Source organism: Entelurus aequoreus, linkage group LG05, assembly GCF_033978785.1.
Source record: "Entelurus aequoreus isolate RoL-2023_Sb linkage group LG05, RoL_Eaeq_v1.1, whole genome shotgun sequence".
Taxonomy (NCBI): domain Eukaryota; kingdom Metazoa; phylum Chordata; class Actinopteri; order Syngnathiformes; family Syngnathidae; genus Entelurus; species Entelurus aequoreus.
In genome coordinates, this window is record NC_084735.1 from 42,330,034 (window position 1) to 42,354,526 (window position 24,493).

The 24,493-nt window shown below is 40.0% G+C and overlaps 1 protein-coding gene across 2 annotated transcripts in view; it reads left to right on the plus strand.

Moving 5' to 3' along the window:
• The first annotated feature begins 781 nt into the window (after positions 1-781).
• Positions 782-24,493, plus strand: part of gabra3 (gamma-aminobutyric acid type A receptor subunit alpha3) — a 311,418-nt gene continuing 287,706 nt past the window's right edge. For both annotated transcript variants that reach the window (XM_062048129.1, XM_062048130.1), the window contains exon 1: positions 782-1,009. The gene's annotated coding sequence lies outside the window, so the exon portion shown is untranslated. The remainder of the gene's footprint in view (positions 1,010-24,493) is intronic.

Genomic DNA, 24,493 nt, shown 5'->3' on the forward strand with positions numbered 1-24,493 from the left:
TGCCATGCAAGGCGCTAACCACCACCCATAGGGAGCAAGAGTGAAGTGTCTTGCTCAAGGACACAATGTCACCAGGTTGATAGAAGCTGGGTATCGAACCAGGAACCTTCAGGTTGCTGACACGGCCACTCTCCCAACTGCGCCACGCCATCCCAAAAAACACGAGTAGAGTCTCTGACAAGTGTGATCAAATAGTATTGCAAAACTCGGATGGTACATGATACATTGCCTTTTGGGGGTCAAAAGGAAACCATTAACAGCAAGCTAACTCAAGAGTAAGGTTAAAGGTGACATTTGGCTCCTTTGAGCCCAATTTGGAATGGAAGCAGGTTTCATTGTTTTTCACCCCCCACAGCTCATCTCTGATTAGAGCCAAATATCCCCCAAGGTCACACACAGGAAGAGTAATCTTCCATTCCCTGCCTCTTGCACTGACTCAAATGAGGTTGCTCTATCACTGTCATCACTTGTAACTTTGACACCTGCAGCCTAACATTGGGAACAAGCCGAGCCCATCCTCTGCAGTCTTTTTCTGCTGCAATCATGGGCAAATAAAGGTGTTGATTTGGATGAATGTAGAGGATGTAGTGTGTGTGTGTGTGTGTGTTGGGGGGTCCTTGCAGTTGTCGTGCACGTTACAGACAAGCTGTCCCGCTTGCATGCAATGCGCGTTCACGCGGCCAGTGGAGCGCCTCTAACGCAGCCCCCCGCGGCTCCAAGGTTTGCCCCTCCTGAAGAGCACCAATCTGAGATGGGTACATGGAGGGGGCGGGAAGGATAGTTTGAAGAGGGCTGAGCTCTTTTTCTTTTTTTTTGGATTATTATTATTATTGCAAGAGAACGCCAATTTCTCTTATTATTTCACTGCTGAAACAACAACCGGCGAAAAAGAAAAAAGAAATAAAGAAAGAAGCTGGACCGCGCGTTATAGACGCTCATTAACTCCAAAGAAATCCACGCGAAGAGGGAGGAAAAGAAACAGCGGGAAGACGAGCGTTATATCTAAGTGGTGAGACATTTTAAACAAAATCTTGTGCTGTGTTTTTTTGGGGTGGGGGGCTGCATTGAAATGCAACAACTGCGGCGGCAGGGTAATGTAATGGAGGGTTTAACAGGTATCCTTCTGCATGCATGCGGCTGTGTTGGCTCATGTCTGCCTCCTTTCGTGTGCATGATGGTGCGTTCAAGTGCGACAGCGGCGCTGCCCGTCCAGCCCGAGTCCAATGCGACACTTAAAAAAAATAAAAAAGGAGGTAGCATTTTAATGGGCAATTAAGAGCAGCGTGAGGATGTGTGACGCAAAGGAGAGGTTTTTGTTTTTTTGGCGCAAATAAAACGCACATGCAGCGCTGACCCTGAAAAGCTGTTAGACACAAGCTGCCGCAACCAGTGACAAGACTGTTGAGCAGATATATCTTAACCTTGGATCCGAGGCTTGCAGCATATCCCCTCAACAACACCCCGTCCCCTTCTTTACAGTCATTAACACGAACGTTGCATTGTGTGTGTGCCCCCCCCCCCCTTTTTTTATTTGCGAGGGACAAGCGATAGGAAATTGATGGATGGATGGATTTTTGTGTCTGTTTTGCATTTAAGCTTTTTCTTGTCACTGAATTCATGTATTTGAACTTTTTGCATATACTGTACACCAGTGTTTTTCAACCTTTTTTGAGCCAAGGCACATTTTTTGCGTTGAAAAAAATGCGGAGGCACACCACCAGCAGAAAACATTAAAAAATGAAACTCAGTAGCCGATATTGACAGTAAAAAGTCGTCGCAATTGTTGGGTCTGACTTTAAACCATAACCAACCATGCATCAATATAGCTCTTGTCTCAAAGTAGGTGTACTGTCAAGACCTGTCACATCACGCCCTGACTTATTTTGAGTTTTTTGCTGTTTTCCTGTGCGTAGTGTTTTAGTTTTTGTCTTGCGCTCCTATTTTGGTAACCTGACTCTTGCCAGACCCTTGTAGTTTGCTGAGCTCCACACAAGGATCTGGGCTCGAAGGCATTGCAAAGTCCTTCAAGATAGCAAAAAATAATGAACCAATCAGGATCGCCGGGCAGGATTTCATAGATGTGACGTAGCGCCGAAACGACTGTTTGATTCAAACAACAATGGCGGCACGCAGCGAGGAGTCTTTGCACAAACGACATCGATCGTCTACTGACATTGCTGGGTTTTTTCGGTAAAAGTTCTCTAACGTTTCTCTCTTTCGTTATGCAATATGTCGGCTGTTCTGTTTTGGATTTCCCAGGGTCGCTCTCGTCAGCGTCACGGGTTGATTTGGATGTGAGTGGTTGAAGTAGCACGTCTTTCAAGATAACGGACAAGTGGTTTATCCAATCACATACAATTATTTTTTTACAAGGCCGCCTTCTGAAATACATCTCCTATTGAGAAGTCCCAGATCCTTGTGTGGAGCTCAGCGAACTACAAGGATCTGGCGAGAGTCAGGTTACTATTTTTGTGGCTTTTCTTGTTTTGTTGGTATTTTCCTGTAGCAGTTTCATGTCTTCTTTTGAGCAATATTCCCTGCAGTCGCTTTGTTTTAGCTATCAATCATATTTCAGTTGTTGCTATCCTTCTTTGTGGGGACACTGTTGATTGTCATGTCATGTTCGGATGTACTTTGTGGACGCCGGCTTTGCTCCACAGTAAGTCTTTGCTGTCGTCCAGCATTCTGTTTTTGTTTATTTTGCAGCCAGTTCAGTTTTAGTTTCGTTCTGCATAGCCTTCCCTAATTCTTTAAATTGTTAGCCACTGAAAGAAAACATTTCTGCATGTATTAACTGTATGTTAAAGCATTCTTTATTATCGCCCATTTTTCAAATGTCAATGGTTATATTCGGTTATGTTGATAACAATATCAACATGAGTCAGACAATTAAACAGAAGAACATTGCTTTTTCTACGTCAATCTGGAAAGAGAGTGAATCATAATAGTGAAAAGGTTCTATCCAAACAATAAATGACATGATTTCAAAAAGTTACTAAAGAATAAAAAATAGAGATGCCGATAAATGCTTTAAAATGTAATATCGGAAATTATCTGTATCGTTTTTTTAATTATTGGTATCGTTTTTTTTATTTTTATTAAATCAACATAAAAAACACAAGATACACTTACAATTAGTGCACCAACCCAAAAAAAACTCCCTTCCCCATTTACACTCATTCACACAAAAGAGTTGTTTCTTTCTGCTATTAATATTCTGGTTCCTACATTATATATCAATATATATCAATACAGTCTGCAAGGGATACAGTCCGTAAGCACACATGATTGTGTGTGCTGCTGGTCCACTAATAGTACTAACCTTTAACAGTTAATTTTACTCATTTTCGTTAATTACTAGTTTCTATGTAACTGTTTTTATATTGTTTTACTTTCTTTTTTATTCAAGAAAATGTTTTATTTATTTGTATTATTTTATTAATTTTTTTAAAAAGGACCTTATCTTCACCATACCTGGTTGTCCAAATTAGGCATAATACTGTGTTATTTCCACGACTGTATATATCGGTATCGGTCGATATCTGTATCGGTAATTAAGAGTTGGACAATATCGGAATATCGGATATCGGCAAAAAAGCCATTTTCGGACATCCCTAAAAAAAAAGGTTATTTATAGTATATAATAACCTTCTGTATGCTATAATGCTGCTATTATGCTGCCACATGAGCAAAATCAGCTCTGATTTAAAGTCCAGCAAGCCAACAAATGAAGTGCTCACATGTTTTTGGACTGACTGACAGTTCAACTTGACAGTTAGCCCAGTATGGTAAAAGTTGATTCTTTTGCACTTATTCAAAAATAATAATACCTACTTTGTGGAAAATATTTTACCATGGACAGGCAATTATATACAAGTTATTTTATTGCTCTTGGTGACCAGAAATAGATTTAGCTATGTGAGCCTGAGTGTATGCACAAAAGACAGAAACAACAAAAATGTGGTTCAAGTACGTTTCCAAATAGATAATACAAAATAATGTAGTAGTAATATTAATATTTATATTATATTATTAATATTAAAGGCCTACTGAAATGATTTTTTTTAATTTAAACGGGGATAGCAGATCTATTCTATGTGTCATACTTGATCATTTCGCGATATTGCCATATTTTTGCTGAAATGATTTAGTATAGAACAACGACGATAAAGATTGCAACTTTTGGTATCTGATAAAAAAAAGGCTTGCCCCTACCGGAAGTAGCGTGACGTAGTCAGTTGAACATACACGCAAAGTTCCCTATTGTTTACAATGATGGCCGCATGAAGTGAGAGAGATTCGGACCGAGAAAGCGACAATTTCCCCATTAATTTGAGCGAGGATGAAAGATTTGTGGATGAGTAAAGTGCAAGTGAAGGACTAGTGGGGAGTTGAAGCTATTCAGATAGGGAAGATGCTGTGAGAGCCGGCCGGGGGTGACCTGATATTCAGCTGGGAATGACTACAACAGTAAATATACACAAGACATATATATACTCTATTAGCCACAACACAACCAGGCTTATATTTAATATGCCACAAATTAATCCTGCATAAAAACACCTGCGTGTTTGTTACGCTAGCTCCTAGCTCCTCTGCTAGCTCCTAGCTCCATAGAACACGCCAATACAATTCAAACACCTGATCAACACACACACTCACTCAGCCCAAAAGACCGTTCACCTAACCCAAGGTTCATAAAGCTTATATATTTTTAAAAAGTTGCGTACGTGACGCGCACATACGGTCAAGCTATGAAATGTTTAGCAGCCAAGGCTGCATACTCACGGTACCTGATATTCAGCTGGGAATGACTACAACAGTAAATAAACACAAGACATATATATACTCTATTAGCCACAACACAACCAGGCTTATATTTAATATGCCACAAATTAATCCTGCATAAAAACACCTGCGTGTTTGTTATGCTAGCTCCTAGCTCCTATGCTAGCTCCTAGCTCCATAGAACACGCCAATACAATTCAAACACCTGATCAACACACACAATCACTCAGCCCAAAAGACCGTTCACCTAACCCAAGGTTCATAAAGCTTATATATTTTAAAAAAGTTACGTACATACGCAAAAAAAAGTTGCGCACATACGGTCAAGCGATCAAATGTTTAGAAGCCAAAGCTGCATACTCACAGTAGCACGTCTGCGTCTTTGTCATCCAAATCAAAGTAATCCTGGTAAGAGTCTGTGTTGTCCCAGTTCTCTACAGGCGTCTGTGTATCGAAGTCAAAAGTCCTCCTGGTTAGAGTCTCTGTTATCCGAGTTCTTCCATCTTGACTGCATCTTTCGGGAATGTAAACAAAGAAGCGCCGGCTGTGTACTGTTGTTGATGACTACGTTCGAAAAATACGTCCATTTCGCACCGACAACTTTCTTCTTTGCTTGCTCAGCTTCCTTCTCCATAATGCAATGAACATGATTGCAACAGATTCACGAACACAGATGTCCAGAATACTGTGGAATTATGAAATTAAAACAGAGCTTTTTCGTATTGGCTTCAATGTGGAAGGCATACCCGTGTTCGCCGGTCTACGTCACGCGCATACGTCATCCTCAGAGGCGTTTCGAACCGGAAGTTTAGCGGCAAATTTAAAATGTCACTTTATAAGTTAACCCGGCCGTATTGGCATGTGTTATAATGTTAAGATTTCATCATTGATATATAAACTATCAGACTGCGTGGTCGGTAGTAGTGGGTTTCAGTAGGCCTTTAAGTTAAATATTTATGTTTACTCTAAATAATGAACAAACAAAAAGACTACATTGAAAATTACAATACAATTAAATCCAAAATGTTCAATAGTGACATGTTTATATTGCAGATAATGTCCAAAATATGTTTAAGGAAGCCAAGTTAAGCCAATTGAAAACTGCTCTTCAGCATTGGCATTAATCCAAATATGTAAACAAAGCAAAACAAATGTGGAAAAAACTATGAACAACCAAAGTGTTTTAGACATATCCTTAGAGAAAAGGATGGGCTACAACTTAAAAAGTATGTTAATTTTGAAATACGGCAGTAAATTTGTCACATGTTTAAAGCGATGCTAAATAAGTAGTTATCTTTATGGGCTTTTGAATGGACGTGGTTTTGCTGCTGCTAAACCAAAGTAAAACTTTTGCAAAGTACATGTTAACTCACCACTACATAAAAGTTTAGCAGAGGACGATCAGCTTTAAGTGACCGGTAGCTATAATCACATGCTCCCCCCAACAGTCGTCATGGCCCTAAACAATCGCTTAGAGCGTTTATGCCAGGTAAACATTAATGCATCGTCTATGTTAATAGTGTGGCAAAGAGGAAGTAAAAAATTTGGCTATTCTGCATCGCGTGTTTTCTTAGTGACCCATGAATATTTATCACAAGCAGCTTGGTTTGGAAAAAAAGGTTTTGTGTACTTTCTATTCCATTCACTTTGTCGTGTCTAAGTGGCAGTTTCATTGACCGGTCAATGAACAGCATTGTGTTCATAGTACAGTAGTTCCACCCCTTAGCTGCCATCGTTCTGCAGTTGTTACACCTAAGTCAAGAGTACAAATTAACCTCTCAGCATTAATAAGTTATTAGGGTTGACTGTATGGATACAGTACATGTTTAATATAGATTGTACTTTGATATCTAACTATAGTCGTGAGCTAAACACACTCAAACCTAAACCAAAACATTAAAAGCGAAGTTTTCCGCCATTAAGCCTGTGCTCTTAACGCAGAAGCATCATTGTTGGCGCTCTTCCAGAAAGGATCCTCATAACAAACAAAACAGTTGGGTGCTGGATTATAAACGATGCAAATGTTTGTTCACATACTAGAAAGTCGGCCTGATGTTTGAAAGCAAGAAGAGCGTTCATGCGTACGCTTTGTGTGTAGTCGCGCGTTTGTAAGCCTTTTTTTATTTAACGACCGTCCTTCTAAATCAAGACTACAAGATGTCACCCCCCCAGAAGCTTCTTCTATTTTTTTTCCTGTGTTACGTCACATATGCGTGTTTTACCACCACTCTTAATTAGATGTAGTGCACAGTCTTATGTCCCCCTCCGTCAACCATCCATCTCAAGTCTGCACACTCCAGGACTCAAAAAGCGATGACTCCCTGGGCCTATGAGTGTAACCGTGAGTAAATAACTTTTCTCAGCCAGTTTCTTCAGATGTTGAGACATACGGAGCCCCCCCTCCCCGTCTGTCTTCCCCCAGTAAATATCTGCGGTGGCGGAAGGCGAGCAATATGGCGTCACATTAGTACCAAAAATCGAAGCGCGTAAAAACTGTTATCGCGCGCTGATTCTCCACTTCGTGCGCGCGCGCGACACCCTTTTGCGCGTGCGTGGTGCCTTTGTGCGCGCGCGCGGCGCCTTCTTGCGTGCGTGCGGTGCCTTTCTGCGCGCGCGCTGTGCCTTTCTGTCTCGGTCTGTGCGCTGTCATGTTTCATTTTGGTACTTTGGGGGCGGGCATGCTTAGACCGCCCCTTCTTTTTGATTGGCTTTGAAAATAAAAAAAATAATAGTAATAATAATAAGAAAAATACAACTTCAAGTAGGTTGTAAAAAAAGGCAGATGAAGTGAAACTATAGCAATGCTTTTCTTTACACTCTCTCATGCACACAGATACTCATGTTATGAGAAGTATATTGTTTCAAAAATATTAACATTAATTGTTGATATTTTAAACATCTTTCAGATTACATTGCTCGAATTCAAAAAACATTTGTGTAGTAACACAAATATTAGGCCCAATGTGCAAGATTATTCTATTAGTATTAGTTATTTTTATGTTTTATCATATCTTAGCTTATTTTTATGTTTTATCATATCTTAGCCTAATTTTATATGGTGTTATTATATTTATATTTCAGTTTTTATTGTATTTTATTTTATTTTATAGTTTTTCATATTGTAGTTTATTTTTATGTTTGATTATATCTTATCTTATTTCACATTATTTTTGGACTTTTACCTGATGTGTATTTTAATTATTTTTAATCCATTTATTTGATCATCTAGTGTTTCCTCAAAGAGCCCTCTGGATCTCCACGTCCAGAGGGTTCCTGTGATTGGCTATTGTCATTGTGTTGTTATTATTGTTGTTGTTGTTGTTGTTTGTTTATTTTTATGTACATGTTTGACTGTCTTCATGGGGTGTGGGTGTTATTTCTCATTTTGTTTTTAACTATGTAAAGCACTTTGAGCTGCATTTTAAATGTATGAAAAGTGCTTTATAAATAAAAATGTATTATTATTATTTTTAGTAATAGTACCCTTACAATCACTCCAAACCAGTTCAATAACTTACCTCTTTTTCAGCCAACATTTTTTTATCCACTTCTTCCAATGACCCGCCCTGCTATACTTCTGATTGCTCAAAGCCAATCAGAAAGAAGGGGCGGTCTAAGCATGCCCGCCCCCAAAGTACCAAAATGAAACATGACAGCGCACAGACCGAGACAGCGCGCGCGCAGAAAGGCACCGCGCGCACGCTAGAAGGCGCCGCGCGCGCGCAAAAGGGTGTCGCGCGCACGAAGTGGAGAATCAGCGCGCGATAACAGTTTTTACGCGCTTGGATTTTTGGTACTAATGTGACGCCATAGAGCAAGCTGATTTATTGTCCAGCATGCAAAGAATGTGTCAAGGAGAGCAGATTTGTTTCAGAGGAAGGTGCTATCTTCTCTGCGACTTGCAGATGGATGTGCTTTGTTTGCGTGACTTAGTGGACCTGCTACATCTAAAGCCATGTGATTAAGTGATGCGTTTGTAATTGCTGTGTGCAGAAGCACTCAAAGAACATGAAGGGAAAGCACAGTGAAGAGGTTAACAGCGCCATATTGTTCCTGGAGGCACAGCAAGGAATTATGCAGTTTAATGCAGAGCATCGCCAGTGATTTCAAGATAAATTAAACTGGGTTAGTACGGGTGCTTAAAAACCTCACTTCGCCTGCTTAAAAACCTCACTTTGCCTGATTGTTGGTTTGACTTAGTCAAAGATGGCTGCGATCAGAAGTCTCTGAGACGAGAGCTAGGCCAATCATCCCAAAATGTGCCGATTAAACGCCTGAAACTATGTGCTTCTAAATAAATACAAGGCTGGAACCTCACGCTGAAGAATCTATTTCAGATTTGGAATCATATATTGATTCATACTATTATAATATGAAGACAAAGAAGCGTGGGAGACGCCAGCTGAGTCACTCAAGTGAGTCTGATGATATCACAAAGGACTTAAAAGATATCAGAAGCTCCATTGCAAAAATTAATGAGAAATTACAAAACCTCGACTTATTGAAGAAACTATCCGAGGATGTGGATGAGCTTAAAAAATCTATGTACTTTCAAAGTGCACTTGTGGACGTGCTCAAGCAGGAAAATGCTACGCTACGAGCAGAAGTGAACAGCCTCAGACAGCAATCTTCTGACATCGAAAATACAAATATAAAGTCACGCAAGATATTTTGGATTTGCAATGTAGGAGTATGCGGAACAATGTCATCATTCACGGAGTTCCCGAGGAAACGTGAGAAACTTACCACAAAACAGAGGAGTTGGTCCAAACTTTTTTAACATCCCATCTCAAGATGGAGGGCGCAACAGCGAGGAACATCGGCTTTGGACGTGTTCATCGTATTGGGAAAAAACGACATCCTGGGGGAGAGAAAGTATGTCGCCCAATTGTTGCACAGTTTGTTGACCCAAAGAGTAAATCCATGGTAATGGAGCGTGGAAAAGAACTCAAGGGAATGGCCTTCTCCATTAGTGACCAGTTTCCAGCCGAGATACTCAAGAGAAGATGGCTGTTGTATCCAATAATGAATGAGGCTAAAAAGAACAACAAACGAACCCGTCTAATTGTGGACAAACTCTACATCGAAGGTACTCTTTTTAGAAATGCCAGTATTACATACTGGTTGAGTGGCGGTGTTGATAAAATCCAAACGGACTGAAAAGATCATATTGCAACCGCACCAAAACAATGGCGCAAGATGATGACGTCATGCATACACAGGTAGTCATGGAAACGTTTAACACCGCCAGAAACCTCGATGAAGTTATTTCAGGTACATTTTTCTTCATTTCTGTCCAAATTTTTTTGGGGGGGGATGTATAATTGGCCTGGTTCTGTTTTTTCCTTTTTATACCACTCCTTGATTGATTGGTGATATTTGTTTAGTTTTGTTTTGTTATCTCAAAGTTGTTTTTCTATCTTCTACTGTTCTACTTTTTAGCTTTCTCCTTCTCTTATGATTTTGTTTCCATTATCTCTTTTTTTTCTTCTCTAATTGATTTTACTTTCTTTAAGCATGTTTGTTTTGCTATTTAAATTATTATATTTTGTGGTAAAGAGCAATGGAAGGGGGGAGGTAGGGAGATTGACAAGGAAAAATAACCCAGTTAAATTATACATTGAGAAGACACATTTACTAAATGTTATGTTTGATCATTTGTGTCACATAAGGAAGAAAACCAGTTAACACAAACATAAGATATTGCAATGACTAGAAAATGTTTGAGAATTATATCTTCGAATGTAAAAGGTGCAAATGAACAGGTGAAACAAAGAAAAATTCTGAAGCATCTAAACAATCTTTCTACTGATATTGCTTTTCTACAGGAAACCCATTTGAAAACTGAACATTTAAAATATCTGAAAAAAGGATGGGTTGGTGAGATGGTTGGGGTTGGACTGTCCTCTAAAAGATCTGGTGTTGCTATAATGTTTAACAAAAGATTAACTTTATTATAAATAGTGTATTTTTAGATCCAGAGGGTAGATATATGATTATTAACTGCCATATAGATAATAACAATATCACACTGGTAAACTTATATGATCCCAATGATGATAAACCTTCTTTCTTTGGTGACATGGAGCTAAATTGGCAGATTATGTTGATTCTGATATTATTATGGGTGGAGATATAAATTAAACAATAAATCCAAATATTGATAAAACTGGTAAGATCGTTAAACCCAAGAAATCTGTTTTTTTGGCTCTCAGTATAACAAGCTATTGATGTATTGTGACGACATAATGCCATACCTGTCACATGTTAACTCCTCTCTTCACTATATCAATAATGTCATCACTGAATATGGCTGTTTATCAGGGTATAAAGTCAATTGGGACAAATGTGAAATATTACCACTTAATAAACACTCCAAGAAATCACAAGTTCAGAACTCCAAAATTAAATAGAAAGAGGCAGAAATCATATACTGTACCTAGGACTACATATTACACCAAACCTTTATGCAAGTAGAAATCTAAATCTTAAACATTTAAAAAATAAGATAGAATCCAAAATGGAACGCTGGTCACGTCTCCAAATATCACTTTGGGGTGAACATAGTAAAAATGAGTATACTGCCAGCAGTTAATTATATATGATGCCTGTCCTACTTAATAAAAGTTGGTTTAAGAAAATACAAACAATGATATCACATTTTATATGGTGTGGAAAGAAGGCCAGATGTTCATACTTAAGGTTGTCTTGTACACAAGATAAAGGAGGACTATAATTACCAAACTTCTTACATTATTATATCTCCTTCGGTTGTGAACAAGCAAGCCACTTATTCCATTCTTCTGCAGATAAGGACTGGATCAACATAGAAAAAAATATGTTAATGAATTTGGACATTGATGTGGGGAGCTTATATTATATTTAAAAAATACCTAATGAATTGAGGCAGAGCCCAATAGAAGCCACCTTTAACATTCTAAAACTGTGCCAGAAAATACTAGGAATCAACCCAATGACATCTGTAAATCAATCGCTTTGGTACAATCCTAATATTATCATTAATAAAAATGTGGTTAAATGGACAACATGGAAAGACAGAGGTATTACTAAACCTCATCATATTATTAATAAAAACTCTTTTAAACCGTTCAATGATTTAGTTGATCAATATAATGTACCCAGAAATATTTTTTTACATTTTATCTCTTTAAAACACGCTGTAAATAAATGCATATCCTCTGAAAGTATGTCCTTAAATAGCCATGAACTGGAAGATGCACTTTTTAATCAAGATACAATTAAGACTTAGAGGTAAGTTAGTTTTGTAGTTTTTACACAACATGGTTGTATGCATTTCTTGCTGTATTATTTTCGTTGTCTACTAAGCTTGTCTGGCTACCTCAGTGAAAGCAAAAAAAGTTTATGTTTGCCTTTTTGTTAATTTGTTATCATAGCCACAGTTATAGGGCTAGATATGCTTAATGAAAGGTGACTGAGGTGTTGTAAAACACAAAATATTTTCCTTTCATGTATCATACTTTTATTAATGTGGAATGGTTTTGTTAATGAGTGAAATTGACATTTTGAGAGTGCATGTATTTATGTCACACTATGCAGTTTACAAGCACAAATACGTTGTGAATCAATCCGTGCTGTTTGATGTCATTGAGTGCTGTAAGTAAGAAAAAAAACGATACATTTGAAAAACAACACAAATGGAGACACTTTTGCAAACACCAATGACACTGAATAGTCTACAGAAACTTGAATTTGGCCAAGGAAAAGGTGTATGAACCCTGATTAAAGGAATGTCTCCAAGAGAGTTGAGGAAAAATAATCATCTTTGCTCAAATAGTCCATCCTAAATTAATGTTTACACCATGTTTTGGAAAGGACTCTGCATACTAAATAAAAGAGCCCTCATTCTACAAGAGACTACTTTCATAGATGTAGCTGGAGTGGAAAGGGGTAGACTAATGCATAGCTAATGTTTGATGATAAGGAGGGTGATGCTAGATGACAGGAGAGAATAACAAGAGCCCTCCAAGTGTATTGAAACCTCCACCATGATCATGTCAGTCATGACCAAGAGGCTTTCAGGGGGTGTTTGCAGCTTGGCTCCACCAGGCAGGAGAGGACAAGAAATGAAACAAAGTAGAACAATGAATGCACCAAGCTGAGTGAATACAGACACGAAGTGGATACTTCATTACTCAGCGTGACCAAACCGCCTCATTGGTTATGCAGTGACATATTTTACAAATTTAAACTATGAAGGGGTTTTTGTGTTTACAATGTTCACGTCGCAGTTAAATGTAATCATCATTTACATACATTACCGTCCTGCATCTCTGACGCAATAATATCTGAAAGGACACAGTCAACTGACTCTTCTAGCTTCATTTATCCCACGGAAAATTATACATTCTGTTTAAAATCACAGTAACGAGGCACACTTCCATCGGTTGACGTTGTCGACAAAAATCAATAAAGGGCACTAGAGCTGCAGCATATGAATATTTTAGTAATCAATCTATTTATTGATTAATTTGTTCGATTAATCAAGTAATCGAATAAAACACACTCTCTAGCCTCAATGCGTCTTTTAGGAAAAATAGTTGAAATAAACAGATTCTTCCTTTTTCTTTGAAATGCAGATAAAACTGAAATTGCACTTCTACAATGGGAACGTCACGATATAGTGAGGCCTAAAACCTGGTAATTGATAGATGAGAAATCAAACTATACAAACAGACTCTCTGATAAAGTATAATAAATCGAGTGAAAATGTATTTAAGTCATACGCATTTGAAAATGTATTAATTGGAGGAACTTGTTAGCATTAACCTACAAACTGTAGATGCTAGCATGTCCTCACGCGTTCGTTATGCAAGTCAAACATATAAGAGGGCGTTATCTGCCAAATAGACGTGTCCCTTTTTTCTGCTTGTTTCTGTTTGTTGTTCTTAAATATGCAGGATGCTTTCTGATAGTGCTGTATCATTGATGTAGTGCTATTGTGAAATTTCAGCTCCGTTTTGACAGTGCAGACATTTCACCAAAATGCCTATCTTTTAAATGATTGCAAAACCTCTCTCTCGTCTTCTCTGCGCCATTTGCTGTCTTTCCACTTTGTCGTTCTTCTTTGAGCCATCTCTCTTTATTGGGAATCTGTAGTTTCTGCCACCTCACACGCCACATCACCGGCAGTGTGAGTTACATCACCAATGGGTGCACCACTCTTGTGTACGCTCTATTGGAGCAGTCTTGTAGAAACAAATTACGGGTATTTTATTTACTAAACAAATCATTGAAGCAGCAAAATACAAATGTATGCTTTTTTCTAATCAAATTATTTGATTTATTATATTATATTTATTATTAAATATATGTTTCGGTGTCAGTCACATTTACAACCTTATCATCATCATCATCATCACACAATACATTTTGTTTTTGAAAAAAGAGTGGAGGCTATTTTGACTGTCCTTTGTTTACATTACAAAAAATATTCTCTGTATTTTACAAACACTTTTCTTGCTTTTGCTTTTAAATGGATAACTGTTTAACATAGTTAATATTTTTTAACAGCCTAATGAGCAGTACATTTACAGCATAAATAATTATTTCTGAATGAAGTAATCATCTTTGTTAATTTGCACATGCCTAAAAATATATCAAGTTGAATTTAAAACCCTATGGCTAAATTAGAGCAACTGAATATGCTTCTTGATCCGATTAGTCGACTAATCTTCAAAGGGGTCACGTTATGATTTTTTTTTCTACATTTAAAACACTGCCTTGTGGTCTACATAACAAGTAATGGTGGTTCTTTGACCCAAATTTTGGATGAATTTAGTTTTATATACCATCTTCAAGCCACTTTCTGATAGTCTCTTCAGAGTGCACCGTTTTGTGGGCGGTCTTGAATTACGTCCCGAAGCCCCCCTCCAGGCCCATTGACTGTGCGTCTCCACTCTGTCAGCCATGTTGTAGGTTTTAGCGCTTTCATATCGAGTCTACTGACAAATAATTTAGAACTATACACTACTTTTTATTAGAAATGGCACAGCCACAAAAGAATAGAGAAAAATAAGGAACTTATTGACAACTTTAGACTACAAATTAATAAAAATGGCGGACTCGCCCAAAGCTCTTCGGGTAAACCTTTACCCTTTATAGACATACACTATATTGCCAAAAGTATTATGCCTTTACTCATATGAACTTGAAGTGCCATCCCATGTAATTGTCCAAAAAGTTTTGGTATCCTGGAGCATTCAAAGTTCCTTTCACTGGAACTAAGGGGCCAAGCCCAACTCCTGAAAAACAACCCCACACCATAATTCCTCCTCCACCAAATTTCACACTTTGCACAATGCAGTCCGAAATGTAGCGTTCTCCTGGCAACCTCCAAACCCAGACTCGTCCATCAGATTGCCAGATGGAAAAGCGTGACTCATCAGTCCAGATAAGGCGTCTCCACTGCTCTAGAGTCCAGTGGCGATGTGCTTTACACCACTGCATCTCACGCTTTGCATTGGACTTGGTGATGTATGGCTTAGATGCAGCTGCTCGGCCATGGAAACTCATTCCATGAAGCTCTGTGCGTACTGTATGTGGGCTAATTGGAAGGTCACATGAAGTTTGGAGCTCTGTAGCAACTGTGAAAGTCTTTGCACTATGCGCTTCAGCATCCGCTGACCCCTCTCTGTCAGTTTACGTGGCCTACCACTTGGTGGCTGACTTGCTGTTGTTCCCAAACTCTTCACTTTTCTTATAATAAAGTTGACTTTGGAATATTTAGGAGCGAGGAAATTTCACGACTGGATTTGTTGCATTCCTATGACAGTTCCACGCTGGAAATCACTGAGAGCGATCCATTCTTTCACAAATGTTAGTAGAAACAGTTTCCATGCCTAAGTGCTTGATTTTATACACCAGGCGAAGTGATTAGGGCACCTGATTCTCATCATTTATATGGGTGGCCAAATAATTTTGGCAATATTGTATCTGCTGATGTAACAAAGGCAAAATACGTCACTAAAGTCTCAAATTACAAACGGCTCGTTTGGAGTAAGTTTGGATGAAGGCAAGATTGTTTTATAAATATTTCCGCCATGCTTCCATAGATAGATAGATAGATAGATAGATAGATAGATAGATAGATAGATAGTACTTTATTGATTCCTTCAGGAGAGTTCCTGTCATGATTCGTGGTCCGGATCATGTTTTGTGTTATCGGTTTGTTTTGGACTCCTTTTAGTTCCTGTTTATGCACTTCCTGAGTTTAGTCACCATGGTTACTTATGATTTTCACCTGTCTTTTACGCGCACCTGTTGCTCATCAGAGACTACTATTTAAGCCTGCCTTTTCCAGTCACTCGTCGTGGCTTCATTATTTGCTTCCCGCTACTGTGACGTGAGATTTCGAGTTCTTGATTCCTGTGCTAAGCGATTCCTTAACTTTTAGTGTTCCTGTGCTAAGTAAGTTACCTTAGCTTCCCGTGCGATTGGCACGCATACCTTTTGTTTTGTTTTTGTCTGTTTATATGCATTTATGATTTCTGATGAATAAATCATCTCCTACCTGCACGCTTTCGTCCGGAGTCGTCAGTTTTGCGTCCCGGGAGAACGAACCGCAGCAAGCTGCACCCCAAACCATGACAGAATGAAGCCACCTGTCTGTTCTCTCGCAACTGACCACGAGGAGATGGAGACGCGCTGGCAAAGACGGAAGCCCCCAAACTCCTCCTCCGGACAGCAAGACTCCACAGGCAACTCCGTCTTCCTCGCCGCCATTGTATGGTAATCCTCTCACACATTTCGCCAAGCAGTTTACCAATTGGGCTGTCAGTCAGCTGGAGACCCGCGCTGATGACATCACGCTGCCACCTGCTGATGACATCACTACGCCGGCGTCATCAAGGGAAGTCACGGACCAGAATTTTATTTTTTTGCCTTTTGTCTCCCTTTGTCAGCCACCGCCAAACAAAGACTTTATTCCAAAAATAAAGCATTATCAGAACATTTTTTTGAACATTAGGTCTAGTCAATCCCAGTCACCTTCTGATTCTCGGACTCCGCCCCTATGGACTCTAGCCCCACCCACGACACAGACTTTTTCCTCCTGTCCTCCCACACAATCTCAGGTGGTGGGGGGGAAGAAACTTTTTGGACAATTTAAAGGGGAGGATTCTACCCCCCTTCTGACCTCCCTCCACCCACCCCTAAAGACTGTTCCAGACCGCAAGGAGCGCGTCTGGTATCCGCTTTTTGAGGGGGGGCTGGTGGCGGGAGCTGTGCTGATGGGTTGGCTCAGCTGCGCCCAGCCAGGCAGCAACCTCCGGCCCGTCCGCCACCACCAGTCCATCGGCATGTCAAGCCGCAACCCCCAGCCAGGCCACATTCTCCAAGTTCATGGCTAACCTCAGCCCGGGTGGGCCTGCAGACGCCACCATCACCTCCGGTGGGCCTGCAGACGCCATCCTCTCCTGCATCTGAACCTGCTGTTCCAAGGGCAGTTCCTGTTCCTGCACCTCGGCTGGCACCAGTTCCTGTTCCTGCACTTCGGCTGGCACCATTTCCTGTACCCCGGCTGGCACCAGTTCCTGTTCCTGCACCCTGGCTGGCACCAGTACCTGTTCCTGCACCCCGACTGGCACCAGTACCAGTTCCTGCACCCCGGCTGGCACCAGTTCCAGTTCCTGCACCCTGGCTGGCACCAGTACCCGCACCTCGGCTGGCACCTGTCGCCGCAGCTCCAGGGCAAGATCCTGTTCCTGTTCCTTGTACCTGCGCCGAGGCGAACTCCAGTTCCGGTTCCTGCTCCATGGCTTCTTTCTTCGCCTGCCGCTCAAGCTCCTGAGGTGCCACCTTCCTCGTCTCCGGCGGGCCTTCCCACGGCGCCACCACCCTTCTCACCGCCAGCGTCGTCGGCTGCGCAAGTGGCCCTCAGACGCCTGCATGCGGCGCTCTAGAAGGCCAATTCATGGACGCCCCGGGCGCAGACAGCAGCTACGCCCACGAATTGGGCGTAAGACTCTAAGACTGTTTAAGTTCTGGCGTCACTACCACCCACCTCTTCGTCGGCCACGGATGTGGCCTTTCCCTGCTGCAGCGGCGTTCCACTCACCGCCGCTACTTGACTTGTCCTCGGTGGATTCGGGGACACTTAGCCTGGCGACCCGCCGCCAAGTTCTCCCTCTGCCCTCTCGTGACTTTTGACCCTGCTTGTTTTTTTTTTTGTCTTTTTGGGACATCTGGTATCTGTCCTTGAGGAGTAGGTACTGTCATGAGCCGTGGTCCGGATCATGTTTTGTGTTATCGGTTTGTTTTGGACTCATTTTAGTTCCTGTTTATGCACTTCCTGAGTTTAGTCACCATGGTTACTTATGATTTTCACCTGCCTTTTACGCACACCTGTTGCTCATCAGAGACTACTATTTAAGCCTGCCTTTTCCGGTCACTCGTCATGGCTTCATTATTTGCTTCCCGCTACTGTCACGTGAGATTTCGAGTTCATGATTCCTGTGCTAAGAGATTCCTTAGCTTCTAGTGTTCCTGTGCTAAGTAAGTTACCTTAGCTTCCCGTGCGATCGGCACACATCCCTTTTATTTTGTTTGTGTCTGTTTATATCCATTTATGATTTATGATGAATAAATCATCTCCTACCTGAACGCTTTCGTCCGGAGTCGTTAGTTTTGTGTCCCAGGAGAACGAACTGCAGCAAGCTGCACCCCAAACCGTGACAGTTCCCTCAGGAAAATTTAAATTCCAGCAGCAGTGTACAGAATTGAGATTGAATTTAAAAAGTAAATAATGGGGGAATAAATGTAAACAAAATAGAAAAATATTACAATAAGAATAAAAATAAAAAGCAACAATGAGAATAAAAATATAACAGTAAAATAAGAATATAACAAGAGAAACTAGGCAGTAGTGACCATGTTATGAAAAAGTATTGCACTGTTATTGTTTTGCATCCCCTGTCATCCTAGTACCCCCCCTAACCCCCAGAGAGGAGTTGTACAGTCTAATGGCGTGTGGGACAAAGGAGTTTTTTAGTCTATTAGTCCTGCACTTGGGATGAAGCAGTCTAGCACTGAACAGGTTCCTCTGGCTACTGATAACGGTATGCAGAGGGTGACTGGCATCATCCATGATGCTCACTAGTTTTTCCACAGTCACCAGTAAGTCCAGTTTTATTCCGATCATAGAAACGGCCCGCCTTATCAGTTTCTCCCGTCTGGAGCTGTCCTTCTTAGATATACTGCCCCCCCCCCCCCAGCACACTACGATGTAGTACAGAACTGGTAGTACTGGTAGTACATCCACAAGAGTTTTTTACAGATGTTGACGGAGCGCAGCCTCCTCAGGAAGTACAGCCTGCTCTGTCCTTTCCTGTACAAGTGGTCCGTGTTAACAGTCCAGTCCAGCTTATTGTCCACCTACACCCCGAGATACTTGAATGAGTACACGGTATGTACCTTGACTCCCTCGATCACAATAGGTTGTGACCTTGGACTCGACCTCCCAAAGTCAATGACCAGTTCCTTGGTCTTTGACGGATTGAGCTGCAAGAAGTTCCTGTGGCACCAGACAGCAAAGTCCCTCACCAGGCTCCAAAACTCCTCCTCTCTGCCATCCCTGATGCACCCAACGATGGCTGTGTCATCTGCGTACTTCTGTATGTGACAGCTCTGAGTTGTAGCAGAAGTCAGCAGTGTACAGGGTGAAGAGAAGAGGGGCCAGCACCGTTCCCATGGTATGATTTCTATTTTTTGGGACTAATTTGGGATCCCAAATGCACAAAAACAGGTACCGACACGTAAGAAAAGTTGGCTTTGCATAATACTGCCTCTTATATATAATAGTTGATGACTCGTAATAATCATCCATCCATCCATCCATTTTCTACCGCTTGTAATAATCATATCATACAATACCATCATCAAAGGAGTCAAACAGTACAATTCACGAAAAAGAAGAGTTTAAGAAACAGAATGCTTTTTTTAATTAGGGACCCATTGAATTTCCCCGGGGACCCACTTAAATCACAACCTGAAAACATTGAAAAGCTATCCACGTCACTGCATTACATTTGCAAGATGAACGTCTTAGTCACCTGTCAGTAGCTGCCACATTTGTAGTCTGTTACACAGAATTTAAGGTAAATGGTATTATAGTTTTTTGGCAGCGACAAAGAGCTCATGCCAAGGGCAATGTCAAGTAAATGCCCATCGCAACAATTTAGAGAATAAAACTACTCGCCAAAAACTCCATGAAACATCTTCAACGAGAGCATAATGAGCGGAGCGAATCAATGACCATTGATTGATGAGCCGCTGTTGAAAGCTTTTCAATAGGTGCTAAGTAACTCCCATTCAAATTGTTGTTGGGATTCAAATTCAGAAGTGTGTTTTATTATGGAGCTCTAAAAATCTTGTTTGTGGAGAATAATACACAACTAATAAAATTATAATACATCTGTTCATGCGGAACAATTGGCACGCTCAGGATATATTGTCGACACAGATGTCACCACAGATGTGCTTTTGTCTGTCGTTCACGTTCATGTGTTTTTATCTCGCAAAGCCGGGAGGAGCAGTGACTGTTTTGATCCATTAGGAGAATAAGAATCACATTTTAGGAAGATGGTTTTAAAATAGCAAAACAGTGTTGCCTGTTCTTTTTCTTACTGATTAAAAATATGGGAGTCTGTAGGACCTTTAAGGTTACAAGTTCAAGCTAAAGCCTAAAGCTGCATATCTGGGAAGCCATATTGCAGAGGCACAACATCCTCGGGTCCTGAGAAATGTCTTATCCTAGACCTGGAATGATGTGGAAGGAATATAAATGGATGCTCTTCCCCCTAAATCACCGCCAGAGCCACACATTCATTTGATATATCGCAGCCGAGAGGGGAGTAATCCAATAAATATCAAACTTTCAACATAGACAAAAGACGCTATGCTGCACTGCAGAAAACTGGGAATCCAGAAATGTCAGGCTTTGGTATATAATGAAAACTACTCAATTTTAGAATTTTTTATAGGAAATCAATGCAACACAATTTTTGGAAGAGACGGTAGCACCCACAGACACATTCTTATAAGTAAATATATGTTTTAAATTAATTGTAATGATTATGGTGTTAATAATAAATTGTGGGAAGACAGTATATAAAGTTATCATAAAACTTGTATTGACAACCGCACTTTGGTAAACTCCCAAACCGGTGATACTGCTCATTTACTGGAGAAGCAACTTTTAGGTAGCTTATATGCTACTATGAAGAGAAGAGACAATAACGACTTTCTCCATTAGAAATCACTTACCCCAAACTCAACTTGTACAAACACATTACTGTCTTAGCAACTAAGGCTGCGTTCACGCTGTAGGGCAGGATGTCCATTTTTGTTTGTTTGTAGTTGCTCATATTGCAAAAAAAAAATGATGTCTCAAATCAATGCAAACTGACCCGTTTGCAGACATGATGTCACACGTGCTGCAATGTTTACGGAACTATTACATGGCTCCAAATCTAGTAGGTTTCAATCCTGGCACATTTGTGGCATTTTCAAGGATGTTGTGCAATCAAAGTCAACATTATCTGATTTGAAGTATTGTGCGTAGAAGATTAAGAAGGAAGAGGGCAAACATTTGGGCTCACACAGTTAGTTGGACATTTGCTTCGACAAAAGACGCCAGGATCGGATTTGAAAAATTCGGAATTGTACTGTTCACATTGACATGAAGAAAATAAGATACAGGTCACATTTGAGCAAACAAATCTGAGTTGGTCTGCAGTGTAAACAAAGCCTATAAGATATTCCATTGTGCACATTTGACCTACATACTGTGCTTTCTGAGCACAGAGTAATAGGTCTATAGATCCCTACATGGACATAACTTCAGAAAATGAACCTGTTTGATGTCTCATAAACTGGAAGTTAGAGTTGGGCATCATTTGAATTTGAACAGACACGGTTTGGAACCCAGTTCCCAACAATTTCCAATTTGGATTCTTATAAGAGTCAGTGTCGAAAATTTACTATGAATTTCTCACAAGGCTCTTTTTCAAGCAGTAAATATATATAAATAAATTGAAATGGAATATAATTATCAGTTGTGTCTTTCCACAGGAGTACTCTTTACTAAAAGTTTCAGTTTGTTTTCTAAAACCTAAAAAAAAAATATTTACACGTGCTGTTTATGTGTTAGAAATAGAGGATTTTAGGGATTTATGCTGTCGATTCAGATAGCGATCACCAGAGGTGTGGACTTGAGTCACATGACTTGGACTCGAGTCATGAATTTGATGACTTTAGACTCGACTTGACAAAATGTAAAGAGACTTGCAACTCGACTTAGACTTTAACATCAATGACTTGTGACTTCACTTGGACTTGAGCCTTTTGACTTGACATGACTTGCTGCTTTCCCCAAAACCCAAAGATTAAAAAGTGATTCAGGAGCGCTCCGTATCTTTCATTTTGTACGTGTCTGTCTATCTGTCAGCGTGTGTGCTGCGTGTCAGCGTGTGTGCTCTCAGTACAATAGCTAATCAAATTAGATCTACGTTGTTTTCATCACACAGCATTCATCCAATCAAATTGCAGGACAACCACTGAACAAGAGTTGTCAAACAACGTGCCAGTGAGAAAAAATTATACCAAAGTTGGTTTCGTTCGGGTATAAAAACTACGACTTGGTCAACAAAAAACGAATTGCAGTATGCTAAACATGCAGTTTGAATATTACAGACGCAGACGCAACAACTTCCAACTTTGTTCGACATTTGAAGATGCACAAAGAAGGGTAAGTTTTGAATGTAAGCTAACGTTTATTGGCTAAGTAACATGACTTTTATTTGCTGTGTAGTTAAATCAGTGAGGCTGTAAACTCACTGCTAACGTTATAACCATAGACATCTTATAAGTAGACGCAGCATCGAGCGCTACTGCCTACTGGCGCATGATGAGACGCGGGGCCGCCATCTTGGAGTGGTGATCCGCTCCACTCAGTGCAATTCATTTGGCAAGAGCAATGAACTGTCAGCGCATTTAATTCACCTTACCTCACTGAATACCACTGATTTTCACGCGTTTTTTTGTCATACGATAAAGGACACATGTTTTGGGTGTGTTTTATTATTCATAGTTTGCTTAACAGTAATAGAATATTCTTATATGCTATAAGTCAGTGGTCCCCAACCACCGGTACCGGTCCGTGGATCGATTGGTACCGGGCCACACAAAAAATTAAATTATTATTATTATTATTATTATTATTTTAAAATTAAATCAACATTAAAAACACAAGATACACTTACAATTAGTGCACCAACCCAAAAAACCTCCCTCCCCCATTTACACTCAATCACACTCATTCACACAAAAGGGTTGTTTCATTCTGTTATTAATATTTCTGGTTCCTACATTATATATCAATATAGATCAATACAGTCTGCAGGGATACAGCCCGTAAGCACACATGATTGTATTTTTTTATGACAATAAATAAATAAAAATACCATATAACCCCAATATATTGTCTTATATTTTGCCTAAAATGAGAATGCATCATAATCAGTGGTGGCTGGTGAATTTTGTTTTAGGTGGGGCTGAAAGTTTGTAAACCAAACCCCTGTAGGGGCGTCATCCTCCCCCAGAAGATTAATTTGTGATTTTCACATACAAATATTGAAGATATTTTCTCCTTCTCAACTCTGTGGTAATATTATTTTCACAAAATACAACCAATAGTATGTTAATGTTAAATCTTACTTGTGAAAAGTAATCCCCTGATTCCTATTTTCAGCAGTCCGCTCATTTGAGCAGGAAAATGCTGAACACCAGCCCGGCATCTTTGTTTTCTACCTGTCAACTGTCAGTTTAGGTTGCTTGCCGGCTCCTCATCACCACTTCAAGATGGCGGCCAAATTGCTCGTGTCACAGCAGCCAATGCTGCGTCTACTTATAAGATGTCTATGGCTATAACATCATTGCAAACACGGCAATCTGTTGCGTCTACTGCAGTTCGCTACCTTATTCATACTTTTTGTCAAGTGATTTTTTTTAAGCAGGGTTGCATGAGGTACCTACAGTTAACGTTATGTTAGTCAATGTATCACACACAGTAACGTAACCTTAGACGGCGGTCAGCATCACCACATATTTTAGCCACCTACAAAAAGACAAACAGTAAAATAAAGGTCAGTTAAAATGTATACTATATTAAGAATATGTGTACATATTGCATAGGGCCCTGACATCTAAAAAGTACAACTGTGTTCAATGTTATGTTCATGTATTTGTTATGTTTTTCATGTGTACGCACACATAAACACACATACAGTATGAGATAAGATCAATGAGATAAGGTAAGAACAGGATAGAAACTGCTGTGGAACTAGTTACAATGCAATATGCCATGGAAATACAATGTTAACACTTTTGTGCACATAAGTACAGTTGCACTAGTTTTTTCAAATGTGTTTATTCTGTAAAGGAATGAGTTAAATGTTTAAAATGACTGGTTAATAGTGCTATTATGAAGTGCAATGTCAGCACTATTTTTTTCCTGCAATTTCTAATGCACTTGTTTTAATAAATAAATACAGCGTTTTAAAAGTATACACAATCTGTGTAAAAATATTAGTCTGTGGTTATAAGGACTTGAAAGGACTCGAAACTCAAAATGCAGGACTTGGGACTTGACTTGAGACTTTCCAGTCTT